At 39.3% G+C, this 15,531-nt stretch overlaps 1 protein-coding gene across 1 annotated transcript in view; it reads left to right on the top strand.

Moving 5' to 3' along the window:
• LOC126281940 (gonadotropin-releasing hormone receptor-like) overlaps window positions 1–15,531 on the top strand; it is a 626,439-nt gene that overhangs the window by 458,174 nt on the left and 152,734 nt on the right. The window lies entirely within an intron of this gene.

Here is a 15,531-nt window from a genome sequence, read left to right as displayed (position 1 = left end):
AAGATATTCACGTGCGTAAGATTTATTCGAAAATAGTTTAATAAACTACGCATTTCTTGTTTCAAAAGACGCATTGCTCTCTCTCCATACTATTTGCCAGCTAAATCATTATAGCAATTACAAGTGACTGCAAGACTGCGTATGGACACATTGTGGATGGAACAGTGAAAGAAAACAGTAGTGGGCGTAGTAAATATATAGAGATACAGAACTTCGCCGAGAAGAATATTTGGAGGACCATATTTACCAATAGATGACAAAAATTTTCAGTGAATTAAGCACCATAGAATCGTAACCCTAACAGTTTGACCATCACTTGAATTTGCTCATTTAAATCGATGAAACATTTGTCTACCGTAGGTTTATATGTGATGTTGCAGCATATAAGTTACCTATTCCAGGTAATAGCTAGAAGAGTCTTGACATCGATGTTGTCACGAGGTATGGGTTCCTCAGACTTCCCTCTCTCTATTTGAGATGGATTGTGTGCACTAGAACTCGTGTAAATTGTATTCATATTGTCTTGTTGCTTGTTCTCAATCCGTTGTTAACACTATCTGCCCTCAAAGATTTTCGATTTGTTGCCTGCTGAGAACTAAGGAAAACTGAGGGTACACATCGGAATCATCACAAAGACATTAAATTCAAAAAATCTGAGGTATTTCGTGTTGCCCAGTCTGACGTGGCTTGTATAACACTAGCCTAAGTATTGGATCACTTGCTGTTCCCAGCATTCACTGGTTCTGCGCAACATGCAACAAACGTGTTCACCTCTATTTACAAAAATTAAAGTTTTGGGTTTTCTAGTTAACTTTTAATATTATTTGATTTCCAAAAAATTATTTGACCTAAGTCTCACCATAATGTGCACAAATAATGAGTACTGGTAGCGCGTCGATATGAGTATCTTAACTCAAATCTGTTTTTTTTCTTTTCAAATACTAACATAACAACACATTGTGTAATATATGTAAGTGCACCTTTCTTTTATAACATACACTGGAACTTATTAATAAAGCTTTGTAAGAGGGATAAATTGCTTAATTAAGTTACAGTAATGAAATACAAATATGCACACAATACTGAAGCACACGTAAATCTGTGGCGAAAGAGTTAAAGAAATTAATACAATAAGGGTGAAAGTTCCAATAAACTTTGACAATGAGTTGGTATCACATTGGTCTGATAGGGATTTCTGGAGCTAGTTTTATCGATTTTAACAGGATACAAAAGGACACGTAACTTCGTGCTGTAAGGTAAACGTATGTTCCCGAGATACGTATCACTTTCGCTCCCCATACAAAATCAGAATTTTTGAATGTTTAGTCATTTCAGTAAACCACAGTTTCATCTGTAAGGGCTGTAAATATTTCTATAAGTTGTCAAGAATTCCAGTTATTGTTTTGTCGCAGTCATCACTCAAATTCTTCTCCATCCCAGTCTTGTGTTTCTAGTTTGTCTTGGTATTCACATTTATCAATCTTATTCATCAGTATAAAATGAATGATGAGTTGCAGTCTTTAGGTTAAAGTAAATTGCCGCATTCTCGTAATTTTTACCCTGGTATTAACATAGACTGTATTGGTAAGAACTTATCTTACTCTTCATATGAACATTTTATGATCAGATTAGTGTCAATTTCGTAAATGTAGTAGAATGTAAAAGTTGCAATAAAATATGTTCAAAGAACGATATGTGTCAGATTCACAAATGAATTTAATTGTAGTCGAATCATGTAATATGCATTTGTAGCTATTATTTGTGCCAAAGCTGAATTTTGTCACGGCTGCACGTTTCAGAACAGCTCAACGCCTGAGATACTTTTTCAGAAGCCTCATCCATAATACTCAAAACAATAGCCGCCTATCGTAGTTTGTGGTCGTACACTCTTTATGTCTGGACTGTAAAGGGTTTACAGCTTTTAGAAGTACTCGGATCGTTGGCAGGGGGACATGTATTTGCTCGGACATGTGCAATTTACTACCAGGTGGTGCTCGGCGTTCTCAGTGGCACGGTACATCCGTTTTAAAGAAGCCACTGAGAGCCAGCATCAGTGGCCGGTGGTAAAGGGCTGCTACAGGCAAGGTGTCTGCCCTGTTACGGGCTTAGCACTATAGGTGTGACCATATAGGTCAAAGTCATAAGCTTCAGGAAACCACACAATTAACAGTCCAAAATTTCTGTCTTTTCTCACACCTTCAACAAACCTAACAGAGGGATTAACCTGTGATTCAATTGTTCATTGACCAGACTGTGCTTTCAGCCATAACAGACGTATTACTTAATACGCCTATCTAAAATAATCCATTTGTGGACATCCATTTCATAAGCACCTTCCCCAGTATCAGAACAGTTGTAATAAACACGTGGGTAGTAGGTCCACAAAGTTATCGACCTCATGGTCTTCAGACTCGATGTCAGTTTGGTGCAGCTATTGTCATTTACAAATGCAGATAGAGGTAGACAGACTCTGACTTTTCTCAGTCTCACAAATTGCTGAAACATGACAGTGCTTTAAGCGAAAGACTTCAAATTTATAACGTCACATTTTCATATAGTGACAAACCAATCGTCCAGTGTCTCACACTACCCTCACGCATCTGTTTTACCATTTTGCGGCTAACATATTGCTTAGTAGGGGGAGGGGGGGGGGGAGGGGGGCGTACATCGACATTAGGCAGTAGCGTTTGTCAGCATATCTCCATTTTGTATTTTCCAATGATATTTTTGCAGCAAGCTTTTCAAGAACATGCAACGGATGTATTTCTAGAAAGAAAATCGGCTTTAATGATCATCTGAATGTCGGTTCTGTTGGTCTGGGGATCGATTCCACCTTGAGCGCCGAGTGGGAAGTTTGCTGGTATACTGCCTCATCACAGCTTCACTCGTGCCCGGACAGCTTTTCCTCAGTGTTGTTTGTGTAGTCAGGTGTCACCATGTGAGAATCATGACGCAAAAGCAGCATCAACCTGACCAGATGTTTCAAGCACAATATTAGTGAGCCAGTCATGAATCTCCAGAAATTCCGACTTCACGGAACGTGTGGATTTATAGCAATTAAAGCTGACTGTAACTTTTCTCGGAATACGCTTGGAACCTATGACCGATGTTATGAGCGGACTACGCCGCTATCAACGGACATACACAACTAAAACTACGGACGAACCGCCGATCTGAACCAGATTGCTTGCGTTATTACAAGATTCAGCATTATGTTAAACGGTATCGGTGAGAACATGCAGCCTATCTTAACTCCTGTTTTCACTGCTATTGGATCTGAAAACAGACCTTGAGTTCAACCTGGCGCGTGTAGTTTTCATACATGCGCTTGACAAGAGCAATTATTTTCTTGGGAATTCCAAAAGTTTGCAGTGAACTTAATGTTTTTGTTCTAATTATACCGTCGAAGAACTTTTCAAAGTCTATAAACAGCATGCAAAGCGGCGACTGATATTCATATGAATGTTCAGCTATTGTTTTCAATGTGTTTGTCTGGTCAATGCAAGAGCGACCTTCCCTGAATTCTGATTGTTCTCTTCTTATTTTCTTGTCCACATACGCTTTTATCTTATGTTGGATTACTCGGGAGAGTATCTAGCTTGGGAATGGACAGCAGGGTGACATCTCTCACAAACCTATAGGTCTCCTTTCTTGGGGAGCTTGATGCGCACGCTTCTGTTCCAATTATTCGGTACTTTTAAACCATCGATACGGTTCAGGAGTGGATGTAAAAATGCTGCTGATACAGAGGGACTTACATTGAGTAACTCTCGTGTGTTGTTGTCTACGCCAGAAGCTTTTCTATTTTTTGTTTATGGGGCTCCTTTAACGATTTCTTCTTCGGGTGGCTGATATACGGTAATTGATTTATCTTATGGCAGTCCTTGCCAGTCCACATTCAGCTGAGTTACAGTGTCTGCTCTTCCGAGTCCTTTACTGCCTCTGACCCAATTACAGTGTCTGTAGTTTCACGGTTCAGAACGTTCTCAAAATGTTGTTTCCACCCCTTTACTTTGTCTTTTGTATTTGTGAATAGCCTTTCCTGCTTGTCCTTGGCTGACATATGACCCCAAGATTTCTTATTTGACAGTTTCCTTTTCTTGTTATATTCGGTCTTCCTTTCGCCTCTCTTATCTGCTGTCTCCGCCTTAGCTGTGAGATTATTGATGAAGGGCCTCTTATCTTTGCAGAAAGTCGTATTCACCGCCCTGTTGGACTTCTTCTTTTACTTCCCTTGTCTGCGCGCAATTTAGCCGGAGGTTTGCCTTCCTACTATGGTCAGAGATCCCTGTTCCTGTCTGCCGTGGACCGTTGTCCCAAGAATTTCTTCAGCAGTAACTCCCCAAAATTAAACTTAATCCTCTTCTGCCTCAATTTCTCTCGTGTAGGTACAGCTCTTTTTGGACAGACTGTTGCTAGCATATGGTGGTTGCCGCTACCGACATCTGCAGGTTTGAAATTATGTTCAGGTATGTTGCATGTCTCTATATGCTCTCACTCTGAAATACTGTATGAATATAGTCTGGAAATGTGCACGCGTTGATTTACGTTGCCTGAAAATATATAAACAGTTTTTGTTAACTGTCATTATTCTACACGTCTAACATATAATTTACCTTCTACTGAGTACTCTATGACTTTAAATTTTTAAATTGTATAAGAAAACAGTGAAGTGTGCAAAGTGAGTGAGATGGTCCATCTTTACATACTGCCGTGGTAATCAGTGTGAAATTGTTGAACCTGCATGATTGGAGAGAAAAACTGTTTGTATCTGAATAACAACCATTGGGAAAATGAAGCAGAAACAAGTTAAAGACTCTGAAATCTGGTTCCACATACAGGTGTGTAATGAGGAATGATAGGTTGCGACATAAAGGTATACTGGAGCAACAGATCACAGAAACTGCGTAGCTGGGACAGTTTACTAACGTATCTATCTACTCATTTGAGAGAAGTTATCCCGGCACAGGAGGTAGAGTGGAAAAAACTGCGTTCTCAAAAAGGAACGGAAAACATATATTAGGATGGTGAAACTGGGGTTTAGCTGAAAGCGGGTCCAGTTACTCAGTCGTTACATGATACTGTTTCGGAAGTCAAAGTACATACTTGTTGCCAGTACTGGCACCGTACTCTAAAAGAGAGCAACTAGAAAAAGTATATGGGTACCGGTATATGGCGCGTTGAATTACCTGAAACTACGATTACTTTCCATTTTCTCCATTTTACTCGAGTACTCAGTATCAGCTACATTTTAAAAAGGAAGAGGCATTGTTGAAATGTAGGAACACATTTTCGTCATCAAACTGAGGTATGACGTAACTTACAACTTGCAATGTAGTTCCTTTAGCGTACAGTTCTCGAACAACACAATCGCCACAAGCTTCCATAAACAACAAAGAAACAATTATTATAGACGATTATCATAAAATTGCTGCAGTTTCTACTAATGTGTATTAGTCATCCTCCCCAAAAGTATAGCTTTGCATTAATTCTTGCATAGGCACTAATTCCTAGTTATGCTTTATACGCATTTCTGCGTATGGCCGTGAGACATTAAGGTACGCGCAGAATTTGGCAAAAAGGTGGCAGGCACACATCCTGCTAAAACTCAGAATTCCTGGTGATGGATCCCAGGTCATGTGTTGCGAATTAGCTGCTAAACGAGTAGTAGAACGTTATGGAGGTTTAGTACCCAGAAGAGCGCAAAGCTGATGTAAAGGAAAATTTGTTGTACACCTTGTCGCACAACAGAAACGAAGGAGAAGTTTTTATTACATTGCGTAATTCAGTTTTAGGCCCACTGCTATTCAAATGTATCTCATTTACAGACGGAACCTGTTCCTAGGTAATATCTTACTGCAATAATGCTATGAACTTTGCTGACATTACGTACCTCTCTGACGACAAAGTGGAAATTTTATACCAGTTAAACGAAATGGACTGTAATTATGCAGGAGGACTACTAAAAGGGAAGAAAAAGCTGTAATGCACAGGAGACGACATAATGACAGCTTAGTGACTCCTAAAACGCAGGGGTTACACATTGTGGGGTATATATCGCTCCTGGGTCATAAATGGAACATGTCTCCTTCATCAATTCAAGAATTGGAATTATGTAGTTAGTACTAGAAATAATTCCTTCGTCAAGCTTTGCAGAAGTTATCAGTTGTTGCTGCAGTCTTCAGTCCGAAGACTGGTGTGATGCAGCCAGCTCTCCATGCTACTCTATCCTGTGCAAGCTTCATCTGCGAGTAACTACTCTGACCTACATCCTTCTGAATCTGCTAACTGTATTCATCTCTCGGTCTCCCATTACGATTTTTATCCCACACTCTTCACTCCAGTACTAAACTAGTGATCCCTTTGATTTCTCAGAACATGTCCCACCAAACGATCTCTTCTTTTAGTCAAGTTGTGCAACAAGTTCTCTTCTTCCCAATTCAATTCAGTACCTCATCATTAGTTAAGTGATATATCCATATAATCTTCAGCAATCTTCTGTAACACCACATTTCGAAAGCTTCTATTCTCGTCTTGTCTAAACTATTTATCGTCCTCATTTCACTTCCATTTATGGCTACACATAAATACCTCCATAAAATACTTCCTATCCCTTAACTTACATCTGATGTTAACAAATTTCTGTTCTTTAAGACAATTTACTTCCCATTGCCAGTGTACATTTTATATCCACTATACTTCGGCCGTCATTAGTTATTTTGCTGCCCAATTAACAAAACGTATCTACTACTTGAACTGTCTCGTTTTCTAATCTAATTGCTCAGCATTCCCTGATTTAATTCGACCACATTCTATTATCCTTGTTTTGCTATTTTTGAAGTTCATTTCATATCCTCCTTTCAAGACTCTGTCCATTCCGTTCAACTGCTCTTCCGAGTCCTTTACTGCCTCTGACCCAATTACAATGTCAAAGGCAAGCGTCAATGTTTTTGTTTTTTCTCTTTGAAGTTAAATTCCTTCTCCTAACTTTTCTTTGGTATCCTTTACTGGTTACTAAATGTACAGATTAAAAAACATCAGGAATTGGTTACAAATCTGCCTCATTTCCTTCTCGACCATCGCTTCCCTTCCACGCCCCTCCACTCTTATACCTGTCCCTTCCGTCAGTTTACTGTGCAAGTTGTAAATAGCCTTTAACCCATGTATTTTACTCATGATAGCTTCAGAATTTCGAAGAGAGTACTCCAGTTTACATTGGCAAAAACTTTTTGTGTGTCTACAAATGCTGTAAATGTAGATTTGCCCTTCCATAACTTATAAGGTAAGTCATAGGATTTCTCCGAAATTTAAAGTGATACTCTCTGATGTTGGTTTCTACCAGTTTTGCCATCCTTCTGAACGTAATTCGTGTTAGTAATTTGTAACCATGACTTACTGAACTGATGGTTCGGTAATATTCAGTCCTGTCAGCGCCTGCTCCCGTTGGAAATTGAATTCTTATGTTTTTCTTGAAGTCTGAGGTTATTTCCCCTGTCTCACACGTCTTGCGTCCCAGATGGAGGAATTTTGTCATGGCGGGCTCTCAGGAAGCTATCAATAGTTTAGACGGAATGTCATCTCCTCCCTGGGCCTTATTTCGACTTGGGTCTTTCATTGCTGCGTCACATTCTTGTCACACTGTCATATCTCCCATCTCGTCTTCATCTACCTTCACTTCCAGTTCTAAATATATAAGTCAAGGTAAGTAAATCATGTCAATATGTTTCATGAAATGAACGGCGTTTTAAAGGTATGAAAGAAATTTGTCCCTTCTCCAGATATCAGAATATCGATGAGGTTGGCAACGAGATTTGTCCAAATGAATCGGTACGTCGATCAGTCAGACCAACAGAGGAAGAAACAGTATTCTAAATTTGTCGATACCGCTGTCGTTTCTGTTGAACACAGTAGTTTTAAATTTTTGTTATTAACATGATTTTATTCTTTTGTGAGATTTTGGCAGTTGTCCCTATGTGTTTTATTTACAGCGAACTACACTTACTAATTTATTTTTGACTCACCTCTCCTAAGTGCTTCTTCATGGAGTACCATAGGTATGTTGATGTCATGCTTTCAGAAATTTGGCGTAAAGTGATACAGCGTACGAAACGAATTGAGGAATTGATAGCAATTAAGCATTTGAATTATTTTATGTTAAGAAATTTTGAAAACCTCTGTTGTATTTCTCATCTTTCTCGTGCTTTCTCGTGATTATGGAGTTCTAAATAGTTCTGCAACAGGTATACGATATGCAGTTGTCACAAATCCCTAGTTACGTGTATTCTCATGCGTACATTTTACTTCTACGCGACTTTTGCTATGTTTTAACAATGCGGTAACCATCAGATTCAGAGCTTGTGAACTTATTAAAATATACAAGCTGTCCATTTACGGCGTTGTTTTTGACGCTTTATTATTATAACATGTAATGAGTTGTTAAGAAGAAACGACTGTACGTGCATCTGGCAGCACTGATTCCTTGTGTTGGACATTTTACTTCTGTGGGTCGTAATAGATTTTCACTGGGGGGAGGGGGGGGGGGGGGTGGGAGTGGAGTGCATCATATAATTCGTCCATAAAGTATTGTTTCAATGTATGTAACTATTACCTTCAGATTCATCTAGTCCGCTAATGCTTCCAACTGTGGAATCATAAATATGCACAAAATCCCTTCAAATAATTCTACTTGCTTTCTTTTGCACAAAGATTACTTTTTGTTAACGAGTACAGCAATGTCATAATATTATTAGATGATGTAGATGAACTAAGTATTTTAACAGATCATATATATGGTTTTTCCAACTTAAGTTGCTATCAGTATGCACAACAAAAACTACCAACTTCTACGTTCTGGAACTTTTTGTTAACAAAATAGATTAAAGAGGGATTTGGTACGTGAAGCAGGAAAAAAATTTGTCCACAGTACTTTTTATCTTCCCCCAAAGTTTACAGCTATTCAATGTATTCAAAGCTAGACAATAACCTTCACAATTTTCCCCTCTAACGCTACTTTAGTCCGCTTCACAAAAATATTTGTAACTTTTCTTTAAATAAAATGGAAGGTCATACTTGTAGAACAAAAGCGGTAATGGATCGTTTACGCTGTAGAAGGATTGACGAATATTCTGTCATTGAAAATAATTTGGTATCCCTCTGGGAGTTATTGAAATATCCTGTCGTTCGTTTCTGCATTCTGAGCCTTAAGTCGAAACTACTAGAAACGGTTACTAAATCATGACGTAATTTTGGTGCAGCCTTAAGATGGACGCGCTATATACTATCTTCAATAAATAGATAAAATCTCAACCACTAATATTTAAAAACTGAAAGCTCTATGATTCGTTCAGTGAGTATACAAATAGCTGTATCACTGAAGCAGTACTTTTGAAATTCTAACTGCCATTTGCTACATGTACGTCCTTCATTATGTACAGGCTGGTGACACCTATTACATCCTCAAAAATTTTGCATAGCTGGTGATTTATGGGAAATACGAATTCCCTTTTATGATAGAGAAGTTGAAGAGTTGTATGTTTTAATCTGTCTGTGTAAATATCCGAAATTAATGATTGAATTACAAGACACACTCGGAATGAGCCCGATGAATTAACGGCGAAGGCCAGTTTGCCAGACTGGATGTGTTTTTTAGGAGATTTCCAACATCTGGCTAGTTTAATACCATGCTGAAACCTACGCTCATTCCCCCTCCACCCCTCCCCCACATCACAGCTACACGACTCGCAAGCTTTCCGGAAACGTTCTCATACTTCCACATGGGTTAACACTAGACGCAGAAATATAAAGTAAGCACATTTCGTTCCGGGGGCACTAACGTTACCAAATTCATATTATGCTGTAGACCCCATGATAAAACGGGGAAAGCCCAGGAAAAGAAGAATGATTGCGTTAAAAAATTTACCCAGAATATTCAGCCTCGGAGGGTTATAAAGTTTGTGTCCTACAAGAAATTTCGGTTCCATACGAACTGTTATATATGGCCTATCTTTCAGAATTCCTCCATTCTTCCAAATGTAAACGGAAAGATCTTGCTGTTTCAGACATATTCCCTACTCAATTAGTTCTTAAATGTCACTATTCAATTTTGTGCGGGATATATATTCTTCTGTTTTTTGTGACGACGTTTCTTAATAAGTTACGGAACAGTTTACATTAAGGGTTATACCCTCGTATTTATATTCATTCCGACGATATTGCTGGTGTCACATTTAGTTTTAAGGACATCCTTATACCTGTAAGGATGCACTTTTAGGATAACTGTGATAAAGTAGATACAAATTTAGTAATAAATTTGTTCATTTAAACAAACACCGAATTACCACTTTTGAAGCTTTGTTGCCGAAGTAAACACCGGTAACACATTGAATGTGACTGTTAATATATGTTACAATTTCCTTATCACAAAAAGTACATGTACGGTATTTATGTAGCTTTTTAGAATCGTATAAAATACCTCGAGGTACTGGAGCAGAGATATTTATGAATACTATTAAATGACGAGTTACTAAATCTCCTTTAGATCAAAATTTCGTTCAGATTCCTTTAATTAATTTACAAGAAGCAATGTTTTCTGAGGATTAGATTATGCAAGAGATGTTGATAGGATTTTAGCTGTTGTTCAAATAGAAAGAATGAGAAAAGATCTGACGCAAAGTTAGTGGTTGGCCCTATTGGGGCAAGAAAATTGCTTGTTCAGGTCAAAGTTGTGTATTAACTACCGGAGGCCCCAGTGCATCCCAAGAACGTCTTTGTTTCCATTTATCTTTTGTCTAGTTCCTGCGGCGAGGGGATTACATTATATTTCAGATTTTCGCATTGTCTGAATTTTCAACAGCCGTGAATCCAGGAATAACCGTATCTGTCTCCCCGCAGCACTGGTTTAATAGTGCGCAAACCATTGGTCTTGGTCGGGCTGTGTGTTCAGGTACAGACTCCAGATTGACAACTGGCTATAAAATTATTATGTTCAGACAGCTGGAGATGAGATGGGTGAGCTAAAGTGGGAGTAATCACTCTGAGAACCGGCTGTGTCAACAGATGCAGGTAGCACAATAGATTTACAATAACACGGCACTACTGCGGTACCACAAATAATGTTTGCCCAGCTGCCGGGAGCGATACGGGAAGCAGAATTTTTCATAACGTGGAGATGTTACGAGCACACACGTTCTCACGTCTCTATCACATGTGTGGGTGACGTGCTGTGCCATGAATATTCATTGGCGCGTGCGATCCGGCGCAAAGCTGCGTCGCGTTATGCGAATCCTATTGTCCGCTTACGTCGGACAACCACAGCCGTATTTACTGCTTCTGGGAGAAAGGAAATAATCCTTTCCGTCTTGGCAAACAGAAGCGCAAAATGCTACCGGAGAAAGCTCTGCCCTCACAAAATGCTTTTATTTCGTGAATCCCTTGCCGGTAGAGGTACTTGCATTCGACTCAGGTCTATCTGTGAACAGCATTAGGTAGGAGTAAACATGAAAAGTTCCTTCAGTAAAGAGTTGGCCTTAACCCTATTTAAAGGTAATAAAAGTACTGATTATAAGTATCTTCTGATTTTGTTCTCATATTACTTGTTGATGGCGAGGATGGAGGATATTGTCCGAAAATATAAGCTACAAATGGTTCAAATGGCTCTGAGCACTATGGGACTTAACATCTGAGGTTATTAGCCCCTAGAACGTAGAACTACTTAAACATAACAAACCTAAGGACATCACACACATCCATGCCCGAGGCAGCATACGAACCTGCGACCGTAGCGGTCGCGCGGTTCCAGACTGTAGCGCCTAGAACCGCTCGGCCACTCCGTCCGGCTATAAGCTACAGGTCAACCATCTGCTCATGTGGCGTTCGTGATTAATAGCTTATGTCTGGGACCGTGGATGTTAGCTGCTGCCAACTTTATTATAATAAGGAAAAGATTTGTCTCTTGCAGCAATTACCATCCTGGGTTGTAGATGGACTGCCATGGACGTTCATGTGGGTGATTAGCTCATTCCTCACATCATCTGAGCCTCAATAAGTTTTTTTTGCGCTAAAACAAAAAGAGAGAAGAAGCGAGAACGGAAATAGGACAGCCTTGATAACAAACTATAAGCCTTCCTACTTAGTTAATGTTTTTCTCTTTCCATACAGATTATACACAGCGTCCGCAATGGTTCCCTCCCAGCCCTGACAATGTCTCTCATACATCTCTTGATTGTCATTTACTGACTGTTTTCCGTAGAAATCTTCTTTCGCCCTTTATTTCTTTTGTCTCTTCATTTTTTCCTATTCCAGTCGTCTATTTTTAACATGCTCTAATAGCGACACGCCTCAACTGACTCCAGTTACTGCTTCTGCAGGTTTCATTACGGTCTACCTTTGACCACGTATCAGTGTTTAGCTCCGGGCCAACTGAATCAGAAACATCTCCCTGAACAAATAAAAGATGGAAAATCTCTAAAAATGTCTGTGATAATGTTTAACACCTACGGACAAAATTTTTGTCAAGATCGCAGTTAATTTTGTTTTGCTATTTTCCTTAGGATTTGTTTTGGTACAACCGTCATCAGATCTGTATACTAAAGGAACATGTGTGATAGTTAAACAATTGTAGTAAATTTTCTCTGAAGGGAGAGAAAGAATACCTTCAGTAGTTTTATCGTGTTTGTGGTCGAACAGTGTGGCTAATAACATTGGGCGGTTCTGTAAGTGGAGCAAGGAGTGGAAGATGAGTCAGCCCAAGTTGGGATGCGGTGGACAGATCACGAGAGAGAAAGAGAGACAGAGAGAGAGGAGGGAGAGGTAGAGAGACAGAGAGTGAGAGAAAGACGAGACAGCAAAGAAGGAACGAAGTTGCGCGAATGGTAGTCAGTTCATTCATCACTCCCTGCAAATATGAATTGATTAGTAGAAGTTACAGTGATACGAACTCTGTTAATTACTTGTTTGTATGGTAAATTATGATTATTGTTCCTTGAATATATTCTGGATGTAGCTTACAAATGAGTCTGCGATCCTTGTGAATTTTTGTGGTTGAAGCACCAACATCGTTTAATACGTTTATTTATTGTGACATTTTGGCTACTGCCATCAGAAGGTGAAAAATCAGATCTCGTAAAATAAGATTCAGTATCTGCTGCAAATAAAACTTACGCCGAACTGGAATGCCATTAGATGGTTGTATTCGCAAAAAATTAAATTAATCTTTTATCGTTACAATTGGCGTCGTCATGCCTTCCCGCATCATTTTCAAATTTATTCTCATGGAATATTTTAAAGAGCTACCAGCTGGACATAAACATGTAACCTACTGCATCATTTGAGACACTTACAACAGTTCGGGTACCAGAGACTGGCGTTAAAGATGTTGCTGGCCGACTCCTCACTAAAAGTTGATTTGTTCCTAAAAATATTTAGTTCAGCAATTAAATTGTGATCTTCATGTATCTGTACGGCATATACAATTGTAACGAAAGAGACAAAATGTAAATAATCAAATAGGTATGTATTTATGTTCATCTTCTGTCTACCAAAGACGTTGTTGTTTCCTACAATACGAGACTTCCTTTCCTTAATATAGCGTACAATAGCTTCAGGTCTCTACTCCACAAGCACACTGACACAGACATAACACGCATAATACACAGTCATTTGGATTACTGAACGGGACGACTTACAGAAATAAACTAAAACAGTTGCCGTCGCTCGGTTTCGCAGTAGTTTTCAGGTTTCCCTTGGTTGTAAGACAAAAGCAGAAACTGGTAATACTGTCCAATTTGTTCTCAGTTGGGAACCCTTCTCCCCTATTGCTGTCCAGGTATTACAGGAAAACAACCGTAGTTCTATAATAGAAAGTATCTACAACAGGAAACCGTATCTATTGCATTATGTGTTATAGAACCATGGACTTTACCGCCGGTGGGGAGGCTTGCGTGCCTGAACGATACAGATAGCCGTACATTAGGTACAACCAGAACGAAGACAACGAGACGAACATTAACAAAAGCAAAACAAGGATGAGGTAATTTGGTCGAATTAAATCAAGTGGTGCTAAGGGAATCAGAATAGGAGACGAGACACGTGAAGTAATAAATGATTTTTGCTATTTGGACAGCAAAGTAACTGTTGGTGGCCGGATTGGAGAAGATATAAAATGTAGCCTGGCAATAGCAAGGAAAGCATTTCTGAAGTAGAGAAATTTATTAACACTAAATATAGATTCAAGTGCAAGGATGTCTTTTCTGAAGGAATTTATAAGGAGTGCAGCCATGTACGGAGGTGAAACATGAAAGACAAACAAGACCTTCGAGATATGGTGATAAAGAAGAATGCTGAAAATTGGATGGGTGGATGTATTGAACAGAATTGGGGAAGCAAGATATTTGTCGCACAACTTGACAAAAAGAAGGGATTGGTTGGTAGGAGACATTCTGAGACCTCAACAGTCGTCAATTTAGTACTGGAGGTAAGTGCTGGAAGTAAAAATCATAATGAGAGAGACCAAGAGATAAATACAGTACGTATATTCAGAAGGATGTAAGTTGCTGTAGTTATTCGGAGCTGAAGAGGCTTGCAAACGATAGAATAGAATGGAGAGCTGCGTCAAACAACCTTTCGACTGTAGATCACGACAACAACAATCATAGGCTTTCTTTTGTTATCGCTGTTGCTGTGTTCCACGGGTGTCAAGCCTGTAGTCGAACCATGTTCGGTCTCACTCATCATCAGTTTTGTAGACGATCGCCGGCCATTTCCTGGTTCTGCACGTATCGGCTTCATATTTTAATTGAGAGGTTTTATCATTCACATCGTTTTCTAACATGATATCCCTGTCACGTACGGAAAGTTCTCGGCCGGCAGCAGGCCCTGGAATGCTTTTCCCTCACCTTCTGGTGCAATGACTTATTACATGACTCTTACACTACTGCTGTCTCTCACGCTGTCCTTCAACTTTTAATTTCCTTAATAAAATGGTGTTGTGTTTACTGTAGTCCAACTTTATTGAAAAAGAGCTCTTATTTTCAACAATGTGGAAACGGCCCTCTAATTTCCTTCTCGCCTTTTGATTTCCTTTTAGTTAGAAAAACCAACTACGCTGTGTATTCAGAGAAGGGTACGCAAGCCGAACGACGTCTCCGACTTCAGAAGACACGCCTTGGTAATTAGTGGAACATCAAAGAACGAGCCGTTGCTCTTGTTTCCGATGAACCATGTCTCTTGTGACACGAGGTATCTAGAATGATAATACCCTCTACGTTTCTCTCACTGTCTTGCACGTTCATACTAAGTTATGCTTATATCTCAATAAATGTCTTTTATTGTAATACTAACATTTCTAGACAGCTATTTAATGTGTAAGTTATACATCCACAATCAAATGGCCATTCGCGTTGGGCGAACGTTTCGTGAAATATCACAACGGTTGCAAAATTAAATAGATAAATAAGAAAAATTACTCTGAGCCAGCGCCCTCTGCCCAGAATGACGTCAGATGAAACTGTGCACATTCAGTAGGATTTACCAACG

This window comes from Schistocerca gregaria, chromosome 7, assembly GCF_023897955.1.
Source record: "Schistocerca gregaria isolate iqSchGreg1 chromosome 7, iqSchGreg1.2, whole genome shotgun sequence".
Classification (NCBI taxonomy): domain Eukaryota; kingdom Metazoa; phylum Arthropoda; class Insecta; order Orthoptera; family Acrididae; genus Schistocerca; species Schistocerca gregaria.
Note: the sequence above shows the minus strand (reverse complement) of the source record. Positions and strands in the feature narration are given on the sequence as shown.